General features: G+C 38.3%; 1 long non-coding RNA gene across 1 annotated transcript in view; it reads left to right on the forward strand.

Moving 5' to 3' along the window:
* LOC309437998 overlaps positions 1-17,743 on the forward strand; it is an 84,649-nt gene that overhangs the window by 14,081 nt on the left and 52,825 nt on the right. Inside the window, exons 2-3 of the long non-coding RNA XR_014183703.1 lie at positions 15,272-15,399; positions 15,527-15,645. This is a non-coding gene — a long non-coding RNA (uncharacterized lncRNA). The remainder of the gene's footprint in view (positions 1-15,271; positions 15,400-15,526; positions 15,646-17,743) is intronic.

Genomic DNA, 17,743 nt, shown 5'->3' on the forward strand with positions numbered 1-17,743 from the left:
AGTTCTGTATTGAACATAAGTATTCCCTAAGCTTTATTAATTTACTTTCTACTGCCTGTGGCTCTTGTTTTACAGATAATATTGTGTTTTCTTGCCCATGTGTTGTTTTTTTACAGTTGTTTGCATTTGGGACTGGGACCATCTTTGTGAGTTTCATTCAGAAGCAAATAATGTTGAATTTTCTTCTTGTTCAGTGAAAATCACACTATATATGTGTGAAAAATGTCAGGCCTATCAGTGTTTTCAGAAACTGTTATGCAAATAAATAAGAAACAATTGTAGTCTGGCTGAAGACCATTCATAAATGAGGAAAGAAAAAGAGCTAAAGGAGACAAAATTCTATATGCTTCAACAGATGCAATTGAAGCCTCTCTAATCTCTTCGGACTTCAGGACCGTTAGATTGGAGAAGCCCATGGTGGGCAGGGGGCAAAGAGCATTAGTAGGATTTGGCAGGGTTTCTAGATGGCAAGATGAAGAGTTGTCACCATATTTGTCTCTGCAAGCCTGACTGCAGTTGCCATACCATGCTGGAGTCAGATTTGTGTTCCAGTGTAGTCAGTTCCAAATAGCTTGTTTCAACATGCTTGATTTGTTTGTTTTAATTTGCTTTTGTGCATGAAGGTGAACTTATACGGTCTTTTTCTAAATATTGTTCCCATGTCCAGAATCGATTAACTCATCACAATTGGCTAAAATGTGAGGCTGTCTACCACGTGCATCCAGATACAGTGGGATCATCTAACTCCCATCTGGGCAATGTAACACATGCTCATTAGCACACCAGAGGACGTTTTATTCCTTCTGAATTATAAGTGCTGTGTAATCCATAGCCAGACTATGAGAGAGGAAAGATGTGATAGAAATAACACAAGCAAACTGTAGATATTTTTTCCCCTCTTATATCTGTCTCTATGTCAGTGTTCAGTGACTCTTCCAGTCCATCACCTCTTTTTCTCCAAGGATCTGCATTACCCTGGATAAAAAGCTGTCTTTGCCAGAAACTTAATTAATGCCCCTGAACACCATTATCAGCTCTTTGCAGCCTTGCAAACTTAGTCTTTGTGTGGGACCCTCTGTTTCCAAATCACACTGATGGAGATATTCCCCTGTGGAAACCACTTAGGTGCTGTGGGCAGCAACAACTACTGTGCAATGGCTTCAGTGTGTGTGACCGTGGCAGGCTGGTTGGGGAAGAGGTAGAAAGGGGCCGGGAAACTGAAGAGAATTGAGAAGAAAGTGAAAATATAAAACTAAACCAAAACACAAAGCCTGCTGTGCAGAAACCATATCAGACGGATGTGAAATGGAAAGAGCTGAGGGTGGTCAGAAGCCTTGGGCTCAATGCTACTCTTTCATTCTTAAATTGCAGATTTCCAGCAGGTGCCTTCCTGTTGTCTGCAACAGCAGATGATTGGTGATATGCAGTTAAGTGTCGCATTTCTGCAACAGCAGATGATTGGTGATACGCAGTTAAGTGTAGCATTTGGTTTTCCTCAGAGATGCTATACCTTTTTGTGTAGTTGTTAAGCTCCACAGTTGGTCATCAAGGGAAAAATAGGGACATTTTCTGTTACCTGCTTGCGTTCTCAGCATAAGAGAACATTACAATAACATAACATAGCAGCTTTGTCTTCAGATATGTTTTTCCCCATTAATATTCTCTCTGTCATTTTCCTGTTAATATCTTGGGTAGCAATAAGTGGAGGACAGTTTCCTTTTTCCTTACCTCTAGTTTTCATGGAACCATATTTAATTAAGAGAATGTATATTGACATGCATAACATAATCAGGTCATGGACTCAAGCTGAAATTGATTGAGTGCAGTTCTTGTACATTTCTTTCAATTTATGAATGTTCAGATGCAGATGAGTAGTGAAAAGGTTTAATTTCCATTTGTGGTGTTAGCACAGTCCTTATCATGTAAGCATTAATTGAACATGCTCTGTGTAGGTGTGGAGCAATCAAGCGTGTCCAGTTTTCATAAGTGGAGGTTGGAGGTCAATTTTGAACAGGTTCCAAGTGGTCTAGATATAGAAATGTATTTACATTTGATCAGCTATAATATTAAAGGTTATGTTCCTGGAAAGCCAGCACTGGAAAAAAAAAAAAAATGTAGCAAGTATTTTGGAATAGCAACTCTTGTGTAAAAGTAGGTTATATTTTTATGAGTTATAGGGATGTAGGTGTGAGATGGTTTCCTGCTACAGATCTCTGCAATCATTTATTTTGGTTATGTCATCATGCATATCATTGTAAAACCAGGGTTTCAATTCTAACAGTCATTCATTCCTTCATTATTTTTCATGAAAATCTTAAAACACCAAGTTATTTTGACCTGAAAGCCCCATGGCAATAATGAGTTACGCTGCTTTTTCAATTTGAGACATGCAGCATTCTACACCTGCTGAGTAATATTCTCTATATCTTAAGCCATGACAGTATGGGGAGTTCTAAAATCTGTGTTTTGCTAGTAAAATGTTTTATCCTTGTAATGATCTTATTACTTTCCATCTTATCAACAAATGGATTTTTTCTTTCACAACGCATCACAGGTATGTGACACATTTTCTATCATCCTTCTTTTCAGAGTGTTCACATAATGATTTGCAAGTGTTTAAAGTCTGAATAGAAAGATGCAAGTAACTTTGCATTTTGTCCACAACAGTAGTGTGATTTATTTATTTATTCATTTGCTTACAGGGGGGACAGACCATTAAGATACACATCTCATTTCCACTTTAGATACCTCATAAATTCTGCTTGGTTGACAAATTAATTGAAAGGTCTAGGGATTTCAGTCTGAGAGTTTCTGTCACATAAAACATTATTCTTTCCCTTGGGATTTTATTGACCTAGAAAGGAAAACACAAGCTCCTGTTTCTGGAAATCTACCTTAGGAACTAAGGGCCATAACTTAAAATATATTTGGGACAGTGCAGCAATGTACTGTAGTGTACAATACAAGGAATAATAATTGATTTTTTAGCTCCACTGCCAAATAATAATAAACTCCCACCAAACAGAATTAGTTATGATTTAATCAAATAGAAAAGTTTTCAGTTTTTCTCAAAAGGACAAAATGTTCCAAACTTTCCTTTTGTGTCCAACAAATTCCCCAATTTCCCTTGAACTGAAGTGTCTATTATATTTCTTATTTATGTAAGAAGGGCAGCAAAGGACTTGAATCAGGCAGTTGTCATTGCCCATTGCACTAAGAAATTGCTCACAATTGGTACAAAGCTCCTTAATTCACTCTTCCCTTTATCCTGCAAGTTTTGAGCCTGTGTTTCCTGAGAGAGGTCATAGGGCATGCAGGGGAGAAAGCCACTCTCTCCTTCTGGCTTGCCAAGGCTCATTTTGTTTCTCTACTTGAAAAAGAAAAACACACTAAACTCTCTGTTTTTGCCTATGCAATGAGCATATTAATCAAGTCAAGAGAGAGTGCCATTCTTCCTCACATTGACACACATACGTCATACAAAACAATAACATATGCCATAGCTCATCACACAAGATACCCACTTGGAAGGTGGAAGATGAAGGGTCAAACAGCTTCAAGAGGCCATAAGGGTTGAATCCAAGTTTTCCACTAAGTGGGTGATTTCTCTAGACTGTAAAGTGTTTATCTGGGACTGTTCAGTCATCTTTTTTTTTTTTTTTCCTGGTACTCCTGAAAAATCAATAGGAAATATTTTGCTTAGCTTCTAATATTTATGCTCTTCAATGTGAAAAGAAGCAGGGAGAGGGATTTTTTTTTTCTTTAAGTTCCTGACTGCCTAATTCCTATTGATTCAGAAGATATCCAGGAATTAATATGTTTTTAAAATTCTCACAAATGTTTTTGTCATATGCATAAATATATGTACATGTACACCTCAAATACCACCCTAAAGTATTTGGTTGAAAAGGAATTTTTGTGAGGGAGTAGAATGGAACCAGGATGTAACATCGTAACAGCTTCTCCATGCTAGGCGTACATTGAAGCAAAGACATGGTGAGGTTTAAAGAGACTCCAAATCAAATTAACATCTTGCATGCTTTTTCAGTGTCGATTATAAATGTCAATAGGTCTTGATGATATACCTCACTCCCCCCTGTGCTCTGTTCTCGCCTAATGTGGATACATGATATGACAGGTAGAACGAAAAAGTGCCTCATACTCCTTTCACACGGCCTGTATGAGATGAGAACAATCTCCCCATGGTTGTAGAAGTGGAAGTAGGAAAGCCTCAAGCAAGTGGAGGAAAAAGCAGTGAGGGGTCACGCAACTCTTTCCTTTTCCAGCTACCTTTCAGTGTAGTTGCCTGGCTAAGGTGAAAGGATCTTGTTTAGCCCTGGGAATATGATTCACCTTCTCTGCACAGTAGGAAGTCTTGACTCTTCAAATACGAAGTATCTTGTACACAGTTTGTACATAACTGGCAACTACTAATACTTGACGTTTAGATCCTTTTGTATGAAAGGTGCTATGCAAAGTGGTAGGGAGCATGCCTGATTCTTCCTGTACACACAATTCCTTGGGCTAACATTCATTTCTGGTGTTATATTATTTGAAAGAGAAGCAAAAATTTACCCTATTATTTAAGAGAACATACATTTGAATAGAAGTGTCAGGGTACCATACTTCCGTTGTCTAACTGTTATTGCAGTGGAGAATGACATGTTGCTTTCTGGAAAGGTGGTCTTCAGTGCATCTCGTTGATACTTTTGTCTGATGCTCATTGACCACTGATTACTTATCCTGCAGACCTTGTATTTGAAGCTGCTTTCAAACACAGAATCAGACTGGATGCTCAGAATTCCTGGAAAAAGTATCTCTGTAAAAGGAATGGTTCCTACAAGATGTACCAAAGTATTATATACTACCCAGCTAGGACTATCTCCATTCAAAGGAGGTCAGGTAGACCTCTGGATACACTATTGAATAAATATTCTTCAGGAAAACAAGTATTTGGGCACATTTTGACCCATAAGCACAGAAGATGGTGGTGGGTAGGAGTGCCATGGTCACCGTGCTGAGCTGAAGTTATCCTAAAAACCCAAGATTTTACTGTAAAACTTGCTGAAATACATATATTCTAAGATGGTACTTCTATGGGACAATAGATGCTTTATTTTTCCATGGACACATCTATATTCACTTTCAGAATGAATACTAGGAAATGGTGACAGTCAATATGAAAAGATAAACAGATATTTGTGTAACTCAGCAGTTAAACACCATTAGTAAATAACAATAACAATACCATGAAACAGTTCTTTGATCCCTGTTTATTCAGAGCTTGTTGTGTGAGCTGGTGAGACCAACTAATTGGCCAAGAAAGCCAATCTCCTTAGACAGGAGATTTATATCAAAATTTTTAATGTAAAGACCTTTTACCCTTGCAAAAAGTATCTATGTCCTTCCTATTTGTACAGTAAATACTGTGCTGGTGTAGCAGTCTGAAAACAGGTCTCTCCACTGCTTTTACTAGTTTCTAAATCTGCCTTTTGACCTCCTGTGATTGGAGTGGTTTTTAGTATTTTGGTAGACTGAAAAACCCTAAAAACTGGTTTCAATAATTTTATCATTAAAATATTTGAATTAGTGGAGAAGACAAATGAGACAGTGCTGTTTATCTTAGAAGCAATAGTCTATACAGGAAGGCCTAACTAAAACATGGAATATATGCCACAGACAACCAGCCTGCTGCTCCTGGGAGGAGCTGTAACTCCACAGGCAGACAGAGCAGCACTGAGCTAATGCCAGACAAAACAGTTCACTTTGGCTGGAAAAGCAGAAATGTTTCAATTTTAGAAAGATCACAAATTTTGTTTCAATTTTCCTTTGTGAAAACTGAAGCAGAACATTTTTTTCTGTTTGGCTTATCCTAAATCTCAGGTACTGGATTTTCAGTGCACTGTGATTTTTGTGTGTGTGTTTGGGGTGGAAAGTCTTGACAGAAAAATCACAAGCCAGGCTGCTTATAGGCTTTTCTTGTAAGGAAGATGTTAAATAAATGTATTATGTTTTGTTAAATAAGTCTGTGATGGGAATGGTTCTAAGTCATGCAGAAGCAGCAAGGATGAAGACTGCAGCAAGAGTGAGATGTGTGTGCGTGGATGGTTCCATGGAAGGATGGGAAAAGGGAGAAATGCCGCCAGACTGTTTGGAAACAGAGACTTGAGAAAAATTAAAGTTCAGTGAGGCCCTTTGATTTTCAGAAAAAATCAGGCTGGCAAGAGAAACAGAATGTGGTAATCTGGAAGAAATTGAAAAATTCTGCCAGATGACTGGGTGGGTTTCTGGTTTGCTTATTAAGCAGCAACTATAAGCAGAAATAAGAAAAGAACAGTGAGGTCTCACAAACTAGATTTTCTAGCCATATACAGACATGAAAGCCCTCTGCTATTTTGGCTTCTGGCATTTTCTAAAACATGGGAGAGTTACACCAGGGGCTGGAGGAAAAAAATATTTATAAAGAAAGTCCTTAAGTGCAATCCCCAAACCCTGAAGTGTGTTTTCTATAAGGACATGTACGAAGCAATACTGAAAGGTCTGATTTTCAGAATACAAATTCCCAGGAATCCAAAGTGAACAGGAACAGAAAATATATTTTTCTAGGTTTGGACTGTATCTGCTGATTTGGAGTAAGGGCAGCTGCCACCTGAGCCCGACACAGCAGGAGAGGAGGGCTACATAACTAGAATAGAAGTTTAGATGTGCTTTTCCTCCAAATGGATTACCAGCTTAAAGCATTAGTAGAACTGAAAACTCCCTCCTTGCTGCTCGATATTGATCTCCTTCACAAAGGTTTGCTAGAGACAATTTGAAGACTTTTTGACACATGCAATACATATAATTTCTCTTCATATACCATAGCCTGTTTGGTTTCGATGTAAATATTGAAAAGCTCAAGCAATGCTATTTTCCTGTTTCTTTTTGCTCTCTCAGTCCAAATAATTTTACAATGTTACACATATGACATATCTTGGGGGGGGTAGGGGTGGGAGAATCTTTGTCTCTACACTCCGACTCCAAATGTACCTCATACACCAAATCTATATAATGTACCTGCACCTCAAACTAAGAACTTGGCATTGCTTCTGTTACACTCAGTTAAGAAATTCGTGTTGACATGAATGGATTGGAGGATGCAGCTGTGCAGGCAAACCATGTGGACAGTCAGTGTATAGAGCTTGCTGGAGGAAGGGAAGGGTAATGTTGATAAATAATATTTCCACACTCTTCATGTGTTTAATGATATGATGGGATAGCTGATGTCTGTCAGAACTGGAAAGGATCTTGACTTTTGAATAGAGTATCATAAAAAGCGTGCAGTTTACTGAACAGAATAGAAAATGCTTGTTTCAGGAAGATGAACTGTGACAATTTTATCAAATTTTTAATTTGTATTTTAAAAAGGTCTCAGTCCTTCCAATCTGAAGCTTAAAAAGCCTGCTCATATGCCTTAGCGTACCTAAGCTAATGTATCTAAACTTGTCTAAAATCCTTTGGATTGGAAACTGAGATGGAAATTTCATGAGAATATAATGGGAGATGTTTCCAGTACCTCATGACTTGCCTATGCTGGCAATAACATACAGAAAAGCCTTCTTTTATGTCTAGAAAAAAGCAAAATCTTCAAGGATAGGAAAATTCAAAGGAAATATTTAAGAACCATAAGCTTGGTGAGATGATTAAATTAAAGTTCATTTTTATTTTATTGAAGGAAATTGATTTCCCTCTTGGTATTGATGTAGTGATATAACTGCAGAGCTCATCTACCCTTTGGTCCATTTCTTAATCTGTCCATCTGAGAGATAAGGGCTTTGCACTTGGTGGATAAGTTGTTGCAGGAAAGGCAAGATAAAATACAGTTTCATGTTTTAGTGATACCTGCTGGTCTGCTGTGATACATCCAAGCTGACTAGAAGTTGAGAAAAATATAGACCTTAGATTAGATTTTGCACTTCAAGGAGAGTAAACATGTGCTCTGTGCACAGAATCACTTAAAACTGGTGAGGGCATCCTCACCAGATAACATAAAATCATAGCATCATTTAGGCTGGAAAACACCTTTAAGGTAATCGAGACATGAGGCTGTGTGCGCTGCATTTCTGTTAGCCCTGTAGTTTCCCTAAAATGTAAACAGATATTGTAAAATCTAATAAAAATTCAGACTTGCCCAGTAGAAATCTGTGCTGATTTTGGCTGGGACAGAATTATTTTTCTTCAGCGTGACTAGCATGGGGCTATGTTTTGGATTTGTGCTGGAAACAGTGTTGATAACGTAGGGGTGTTTTAATTATTACTGAGCAGGGATTGCACAGTGTCAAGGCCTTTTCTGCCCTTCACGCCGCCTCATCAGTGAGCAGGTTGGAGATGCACAAGAAGCTGTGAGGGGACACAGCTGGGACAGCTGACCCCAACTGATCAGAGGGATGTTCCAGACCATATGACATCATGCCCAGCATATATAGCTGGGGGAAAAAGCAGGAAGGGGGAGACGTTTGGAGTGATGGCGTTTGTTTTCCCAAGTCACTGTTACACGTGATGGAGCTCAGCTGTCCTGGGGATGGCTGAACACCTGCCTGCCCATGGGAAATAGTGAATAAATCCCTTGCTTTGCTTTGCTTGCATGTGTGGGTTTTTCTATACCTATTAAATGGTCTTTATCTCAACCAATGAGTTTTCTCACTTTTACTCTCCCAATTCTCTCCCCCATCCCACTGGGGAGGGAATGAGCGACTGTGGGGTGCTTAATTGTTTTCTGGGGTTAAAGCACAACAAAATCTTATTTTGCATTTAGCTCTCCTAATGTCTGCAGGAATCTCTGCATGGATAAAATGCTACTATGAATCTCTGGGATTGCTTTGTCCTTGTGCGTTTTGATTAACACACTGATGGACTGTATTACCATGATAAAAGATTTAAACATCAGATGAAATAGATTACACAGGTCAGTGCTGATGTAATGACTGAGGTTATTTTAAAAGGGGAAATTAAAACATTAGATATAATTCTAGACCTGGTCTTTATAAGACTCCTTTTAAAAATCTATCTGCTGTTATTTAGGATGCAAAAGCTTGATACAGAGAATATAGTTCATTATTCAGTTATACAAGAAAGATTCAGAAGTTAACAAAATTGGTCCTTTGAAGATCTTTGAAAAATTATTATTTTCACCATTGTTCTCTCTTCTAGGAGAAAACAAAGGGGGGAAAAAGTAAGTTTTTAGATCTTGCAACTAAGATTAGAAACTTTCTCCTGGTTTGATTTTCTCATTACACGTACAGACCTGAAAGCAGATTTCTCTCAGCATGGTTTCTGTGCCTTTAAAACCACTTGCTATGAGCAACAGAACTATCTTCCTGTAATTTTAGTGATGAAGCTCAAGGAGGTCACAAAGTAAATGAGTTGTTCAGGTCATGTCTTAGCCTGATTCTTGCTGGTCACTAACGTTTTCCCAGAAGTTCAAGCTGTCTATTAAATTTAAAAGATGATTGTTCTGAAGTCTGAAGTTCCCAAAACTCATCAGGTTCCCATAACCTCCCATTATTTAACAACCTCATTAAATGAAGCAGAATCTCCAGAATGGCCAGCCAGTCAAAATCCAGTGAGATGAACATTCAAGTCAGAATCTCAAGGTATCAGGAAAGCTAAGTCAGCTAAGTCAGAACCTACTGTTGTTCCACACCAAGTCAGCACTGGCTGTGGACTTATTTTTTATCACTTAAAAAAAATCTTAACTTCATTGATTTACTTAGGGTTTTTAGATTTGATTTGGATCCCTGTAAATGATATCCAAATCTGCCTAAAGTGAGTAATATGTGATTAAATCTGATAATTTAATCTTAATTGTGCAGATGAAAAAGATGGCATTAAGACAAGGCAGAGTTTCTCACAAGAGGTTATTAAGAAAATCAAGGATTAGTGAGTGAGAAACTGATTATGACAATTTAGCGAGGAGGCAGAAAACACATATCAGGAATGATTAATCTTTTTAAATTATTAATCTTTTAAAATGGTACAAGATCGGGAGAGTGATATTCGTTCTTAGGACTGGTCTCAACTCCTGGGCTGTGCATGTAACATAGTACCTGAGAATTAGATCTTTTAGTCTAAATTTTGTTATATAGCTCTCATGCCTTAGTATTCCCTTGATCAGGTAGCTGGTTCAAGGCAAACATGCAGTTTGGCTTCCTGTGTAAAAAGCCCCAATCCAGCAAAACAAGTGGGTATGTGTGTAATTTCAAACACCTGAAAAGTTCAAATAGCAGCATTAAGATTGTTTCCATGCGAGACAGCCAAGAACACACACCAGTGTCTTCCTGGATCTATACCAAGAAAAACAGTGTTTTATAGGATCTGGTTCAAAGTATTGGGTACAATGCAGCTACCTCACAGCTTACTACTTTTCTAACACTGTCCACCTTTCTAACAAGGGTGAACAAACACTGAGAGGAACACAGCTGATCGCATTAGGTCTAACATGAAATAATAGCTCAGATGCCCTTCCCTTCCTTGTTTCCAATGTTGTGTTCAGCCTAGTTATTGACACAAAGGTTTAGAAGTCCAGCTATGTCATGTAATGACACTTACTGTTGGTTTGCAGCACAATCTTTAATCTTAAAGTAGCATAATTGACACATTTTCTGTCATGTAATACTTTGCAATGTACTTACAGTACATACATTCAAGATTTTAATTTGCTCAGAGAATAAAGAATTACTCAGCTTTGTCAAATATATACTTTTTCTTAGATTTTTTTTTAAGCTAATGTAGGACACTTTGCAAAGATCTCACCTTTCAAATGCCTTTAATTCTTTATTTTTCACTGAAATCTGCTCTATGCATCTAAATGCATGTTTTTAGTTTCACTCATTAGTAATGAAATCTGATCTGTTTTTTTCCTAACCTTAAAAAGACGTGAAAAATATACATGCCACTCTCTGCTCCCCATTATCTTTTAGACAGTATTGCATACTCATTTCTGTGTATTGAAATTTAAAGAACAGATGGCATTCTGCAGAAAGGTTTTTATTAGGAGGATGGGCATTATATCAGTAGGAAGCTATCATTACTTGTTTAACTTCAGTATTACACCTCTGCTACTCTAATGAGCAGAAGATGGTCCCTGATGTCCGTGCAAATAAATAAACAATATTTTTAGTGCAAAACCACTGAAGATGCACTGCTAGTGAACATAAAGAGAAAACAGTTGTTTCTAACACAAGGAAAGGTGGGAGTTTAAAATACATTTGTCTGCAACAGTGCCCATCATTAATCTGAATGAAGTACTGAAGTATTTTTGACCTTTGGAGCTCACAGCAACTTGATTCCTAACAGCCTGCTGCTTCATATGAAATCCAGGAAAATCTGTTCCAGAAGAGCAGGCACAATGCAGTCTTTTCCCAAACAATCTCCTTTTGATCCAAATGCAAACAAATAAGGATCTCCACAATATGTCTGAGAGATGAAGCAACTGCTACTCTATGTAATGTCTGATTTTTTGTTTTGTTTGTTGTTTTGTTGTGGGTTTTTTTGTGGGGTGATGTTTGCTTGTGTTTTTTATTTTTTGGTTGGGGGTTCTTGTTTTTGTTGGTTTGTGTTGGGGTTTTTTTTCCACTTACAGCAGAAAAAAATATGTTGACAAGAGTAATTTATTGGTATTCTTGCCATATGTGCTTTTCAGTCTTGTGAAGAGATTTCAGCTGTCTAATTTTTTAATTCAATATTGCTTTTACTATAATAGCAGACTATTTAACAGTGATTTTTTTCTCATTCAGGAGTTTACAACAGTTTCTCTGTCCAAACTCTTCCCTTTTCCTCTGTATTCTGCAGAATGCAACAGTGCTCTCATTAGTTGTGATGATACAGTATATAATGCCTGAGCATTTAACTATGTATCATAATATAATATAATATTTTTTATATATTATATTTATTACATTTTATTGTGATGTAACATGTAACATATAATTATATTATTTAAAGGGTCAAATGTGTTATGCACATTCACAATTAATATTCAACATAAACTGAAGCATGATGTGAAAAAAAGTCCGAAGAACAGAAGCAGCACACACATACCCCAAAATCTTAACCTCTTGTAAGAGGAGCTATTAAGTATTATATCCATTATGGATCTGCAGAGAGTAAAAAAAAAAAAAAAAAAAAAAAGGAATTTTGTGGAGGTCTGGAGTTAGAATAGCAGTTGCCACATCTTACTGTTATGAGATTACTCTTTCAAGCAAACAAAGGCAATTGAACCTCCAGGACCTTTGTTTCCTCTAGAAATCTTGAATACTGTATGCATGTGAATAAGAAGGCTTTTTTACTTGTTTCTGTAATCATACTACACTTACATATGAAATCTGTTGGCTCAGTATAGATTTTTCTTCTTTTTAGTAGGCTCAACTTTTGGCCTGTTAGTGTGAAGTTGCACAAATACATTATGCTGCCAGTTTTCACTATTGCTTTAGTTTAAAAACAGAATTGTAAGTATGTATTATTGCATGATTTCAAAGGAAAAAAAAGATCAGTGGAGGTCTTTTGAGAGTTTAAGTCTTTCTTGTCTTTTAAGGAAAACCTGTACATTGTTTTTCCTGCATAACTGACACCTTTACATACCCTTGCATCTACATTGTTGTTCCATGTATTGTATTTGAAGTAGATCACAAACAGGACTTTTGGTGCCAGTGACCTTGTCTTCTACCGTATTTTGTAAAGCATCTTTTATGCTTACAGTATTCCCCAAGTAATAAATAAAACAGATAAGGAGCTTTGCACACCCTTCAACCAAATATAAAGCATGTGAGATTTCAGTCCTTTCAATATGACAGCACCACCTGCAGAGGTGTGAGATCAAAATAGATTATTATTGTGAATTAATAGGGATTTTTTGAGTCAAAACAGGCCTTCAAAAAACACCTAAGTCAGTATTGTGTCAAACTTCATCTCTTTTGGTCTCTAAAACTTTGACTGTCATCACTGCAGAAGCTGAACTCTACAGCACTAATGAACTTACAAAGGCCTTGTTAAGCAAGGCAGCAGACAGGGTCTGAGTTTTGAATGAGAGTTAGGGCTGGGTCACGGGCTGAAAGACAGATTGTGTTTCTTGCTCTGGTTTTCAAGAGTTACTGAGTGCATAAAGACACTGATATGCTCATAACCTGTTATCTTGGGCTGGACTTTCAGTGGGTTACCCCGGGCTCTGTAGAGGAGCTCTGGCAAGGTGGGAACTCTTTAACTTACCTAGAGCTCCAGCTCAGCAGCTTTCCTCCAAGGGAGGATGATGTTGTAGCTTATCACAGGAAAAAAGAAGCAGCTATTACTTAACTGTGAACAGCAGCATCTTGAGGCCTGACCAAGATCAAGGGTCTCATGTTCCATGTTAATTAACAAAAGGCAGCCACTCCAACCATGTGAACCTGGGCTAGCAAAGAGCAAGGAGTAGGAGGAAAACCAGAGGCACAGAGATGAGAAACAATGGCCAAAGATCTCACAGCAAGTCACTGATAGATGTAGATGCACATTTCACACTAACAGAAGCTGTTTTCCTGTTCCCCTGCACCTGTGAATGATCAACCAGCTGAGCAAAAAGATGTGTTTAAACAATTGTCAGCTTACTCTGATCTTCAGGACACAATTGGTCAAGTGAACTCCAGCTGTGTGAGCTGAATATTGCATCCCACGTTGTGCAGATTTCCTGTATCAGTAGTGCATAATAGGTGACTGTGTTTTTCTCTTAACAGGATGAGATAAGATGACTGTAGCAGCTGGTTATATAAGAACAATCAATGTCTAAACCTATCTTTTGTTTTAATTTCTACCAGGAAGCAGACCAATACTGTATTCTTTTCTTATTAAACAGTGAAAAAAAAAAAAAAAAGGAAGGTGTGTTTTGAATTAACTGTGACAAAGAGAAATCACCACTATTTCTGCCTGCTTTGCTGGACAAAAAATAATTATAAGAGAGACTGTTTTTTCCTTTCAAACAGATCCTACTCCTAGCCTGCATATGCCTCTTGCGTAAAGATGTCCTGGGATCAGGCAGGTGATCATCACAACATGACTTACAACAGCAGCATCTTTCAAAAAGATTGGTGGGGGGAAAAATGAAAGTGAACAGGAATGATATGTGTGGAGAGATTTCCGTGTGGTTCTGAGTTCTACTTTCTCACATCTACTGCTGCTCAGCTGATGACACAACTCGCAAGTTATTAAAAATTCAACATTATTCAGAACCATCTTTCCTTACACAATCCAAGCACTTTTCATTTCTCACACCTGTCCTCAGAAGCACTTTCATTTCTCAAGAACAGCAGGGGAGTAAAATATATCTGCAATGTATATTATATTTAATAATGGTGACTGATCTTTACTTGTGTACATAAACGTCACAACAGATCAACTGCTGAATGTTTTTTGTCTCTTTGAGATACATAGAGATTTTTTTTCCATTTCCAAAAAACTATATATACTGTATGAACACAGAGGATAAGGGATTCTGCCATTTGAAAAAGGGACTGTGCATCAAGGATGTGAAGAATGCCCATGAACACACACTGAGCTGTCAGGACTACAGCAGCAGCATCTCTGCTGTCCTTCACTTGCTCTAGGGAAGAGGCTGGGAGTGGGGATGTCCACACAGGTGTTTTGCACCAGAGTTTACAGCTTGGCCCTGCCTTCAGGTGAGGAATACCTTGCTGTGCAGGAGCCCTGAGATCATGAACAGCTGTGTCATTTCCCTCCCCTGAGATTCAGCCAGCAGGGTCTGTCCCTCAGTCCAGCTAACCCGCTGCAGCTTTTCCTGGTGTATGCCTCATTAGGGACCCTGGAGTTGTATGTATTTAACACCTCGGCTTGCATGCTGTGGAGAGAGACTCTTGTGGATGCTAGCTTTTATAGACCATGTGAAGTCCTCCAGGAGGTACACACAGATTCAATCATCCTCTCCACAACTTCTTCCTTGACTGAACTAAACATGATTTCATTTCCTGAGAGGTGTCAGTTCCCTCTGTTAGACCAAGTGCCAGTACCTGCCCAGTTAATTAACAGCTTTTGCTTTGAAAAGGTAAAGATCTCCCTTACACACATACAAACATGCACGCATGATTTTTTGAGCCAGAAATCCACTCTGTAACCACATAGGCTAATCTGTTTGATACTGTTGTTACTTAGCTTCCTGGACTTGTGCTCCTGCTGACTTCCTTGTGAATGGGCAGTAGGAGTTCAGGGAATGGATCAACTAGAAAAATTATCTCCTCTTTGTTTTTTTCAGGGCTGCTTTTAGCTACGTAGGCTCCCCTGTGCAGCACAAGGAGTAGCACCATCCAGCGAAGTGGCAGAGCGGGGAGTAGAGCTGTGAGAACTTATCTGGCTGCGGAGACATTTATCATTTTTCACTGAGTATCCTCCACTGATCCTTAGATTTTAATTCAGTGTGTACAGGAAGAAATACTTTGTATCGAAGCTACTAGATGGGATAGATGCATGTAGCTCATTATTATCTCTTAACTTCTGCCATGTTCAACAGTAACCAGACACTTCGGGGTGACAGCAGGATTGGGATATTGACTCCCCACTCCCAATATTTTTCTCCATAGCTGTCTGCAGGAGTCACCAAATGTGAAGCAACCCCTTTTCTACTGCAGAGTAAGTAACAGGATTTCAAACATGATTGTGAAGCACAATACAGTTTGCAGTTACGCTTTGTTAACCCAGTGCTTATTGGTAGTTTGCATCTATGTGTTTGCTGGTTGATTTTGTTTTTTGCTTGTTGTGTGGTTGGGCTTTGGGGTATTTTTGTTTTGTTTGGTTTCTTCTGTGGGAAATGTAGCTTCTGTATACTTAAGGGAATAGAATTATGCTTCAAAAAATGTGGTGTAGTTTGTTTGGGTATTTTTTTGGAATTTGTTTGTTTTATTTGTTTGTTTTTCCAGTTTTGTTTTGTTGTTGTCGTTTGAGTGGGTTTTTTCGTTGTTGTTGTGTTTGTTTGTTTGTTTGGGTTTTTTGTTTTTGTTTTGTTTTGTTTGTTGGAGGGGGCTTATGTTGTTTTGTTTTGTTTTGTTTTCCTTTCAGGATTATTGGTCATTTTGTAAAATGAATTTAAAGTATTAAAATTAAATTATTTAAAACAGTTCAGTTTCTTAAACTGAACAAAAATATTTACTCTTGAGACACAGAAGATTTTGCCAAGCTCTTGAAATTGCAGATTAGGTACTTTGTCACCTATGCTCTTCTCCCACAGTTTAGCTGTGCCAAGTGTTGACAGGACATGTGATACCAAAGTAAATGACGGACTGGTAAAGGAAGGTAATAATGAGGAATAATCTACCCTAAGATAATTGCGAGTAAAGGAGGCAATTGTAATTTAATGCAGGTGAGGTTGGAAGGGACCCTGGGAAGTTTCTGGTCTGAAGCCGGGTCCAGGACAGAACAGGTTGCTCAAAGTAACATTCCGTTGATTGTTGAACATATTTGAGGATGCAGACTCCATAATCTCTCTGGGCAACCTGGGCCAGTCAGTGTTTGACCACCCTCAGGGTGAAAATATTTATTTATATTTAAGTTGAATTTCCTGTGTGTAAGTTTGTGTCAACTGCCTCTTCCTGCTGGGCACCACTGTTTCCCTCTGCTCACTTAAGTCCCCTCATCAGGTGTTTACACACAAAGCAGGTATTGGAATACTTCTGTCTTCCTATAGGAAGAATATTCCAGCTTTCGTTTAGATTTCTGTTAAATATAAGACTGAGGATAGGAAGATAGAGGAGAGAGAAGATGAAAACAGAATTTTCTGGAGATGAACTATTTTGCATAAAATAGTTCCTATTCTGAACTTTTTCTTTAGTATGGTATGACATATACAGGACCACATCACATCAAAATCCTTTTTATTAAGTAAAATTTGTGTTTATCCCCTACCGAGACAGATAGATCATGGCAAAAGCCATTACTGTTTTTATTAGCCTCATCTGAATAGCATTGTAAAGGACACTTAGGGCTACCTTTTAATTTATGACCCAAATTGGGCTATAAGTTTGTGTTGAAAAAAACTGTCTCTTTCTTTAACTCTAATAATTAGATATCACCAGCAAAGAGCTGCAGAGATCATCCATGACTCTTTCCTTGAATTCAGATGCAAGGTGTGGAGCAGCCTCTTGTTTGCTTGGCTTTGAAGTGCAGTTGCATGTGGCCTAGAGGGCAAGATTATTTAAATGTTAATAATGTGTCCTGAAAATTGAAAGCAGCTAATATCCAGGATGTAATTTCCTCTTTTCTGCTTCAGTGAATTGCATTTGAGACCTTGTTGGAGAAAAACTGCCTCCTACAATGTAGGAGATGTGCCTCTACCTAGTACACAAATGGATGTAACGAAGGGAGAGTTTAAGTTTGCGTTGGCTACAGAAGGCCATGATGGAGAGGGAGGTCATGGCTGATGCTCTGATTTTGCCTTAGTGATTTCCCTCAGTGGCTGATGCAAGACCCTCCTGATCATTTGCTGGGAACAATGGGAAAAATAGTGGGGCACTTTGATATTGTTGTCTCAGATGTCTTCCCCAAAATCAAGGCATTCTCTTTCACTCTGTTCCATTTGAGAAAAGACAAAATGCAAGTCCCTCTCCAAGGCTGGCTGACTACAGGAAAAAGAGAAATATGCCCATGGAGCAGCAACAGATATGAGTTTGTTCTGCAGCACCAGAGTGCAATAGCATGGGGACACTGAGGGCCCCTGTGTGAGATCTCTGTTCTG

Source organism: Streptopelia decaocto (genome assembly GCF_964273445.1).
Source record: "Streptopelia decaocto genome assembly, chromosome: 3".
NCBI classification, from domain to species: domain Eukaryota; kingdom Metazoa; phylum Chordata; class Aves; order Columbiformes; family Columbidae; genus Streptopelia; species Streptopelia decaocto.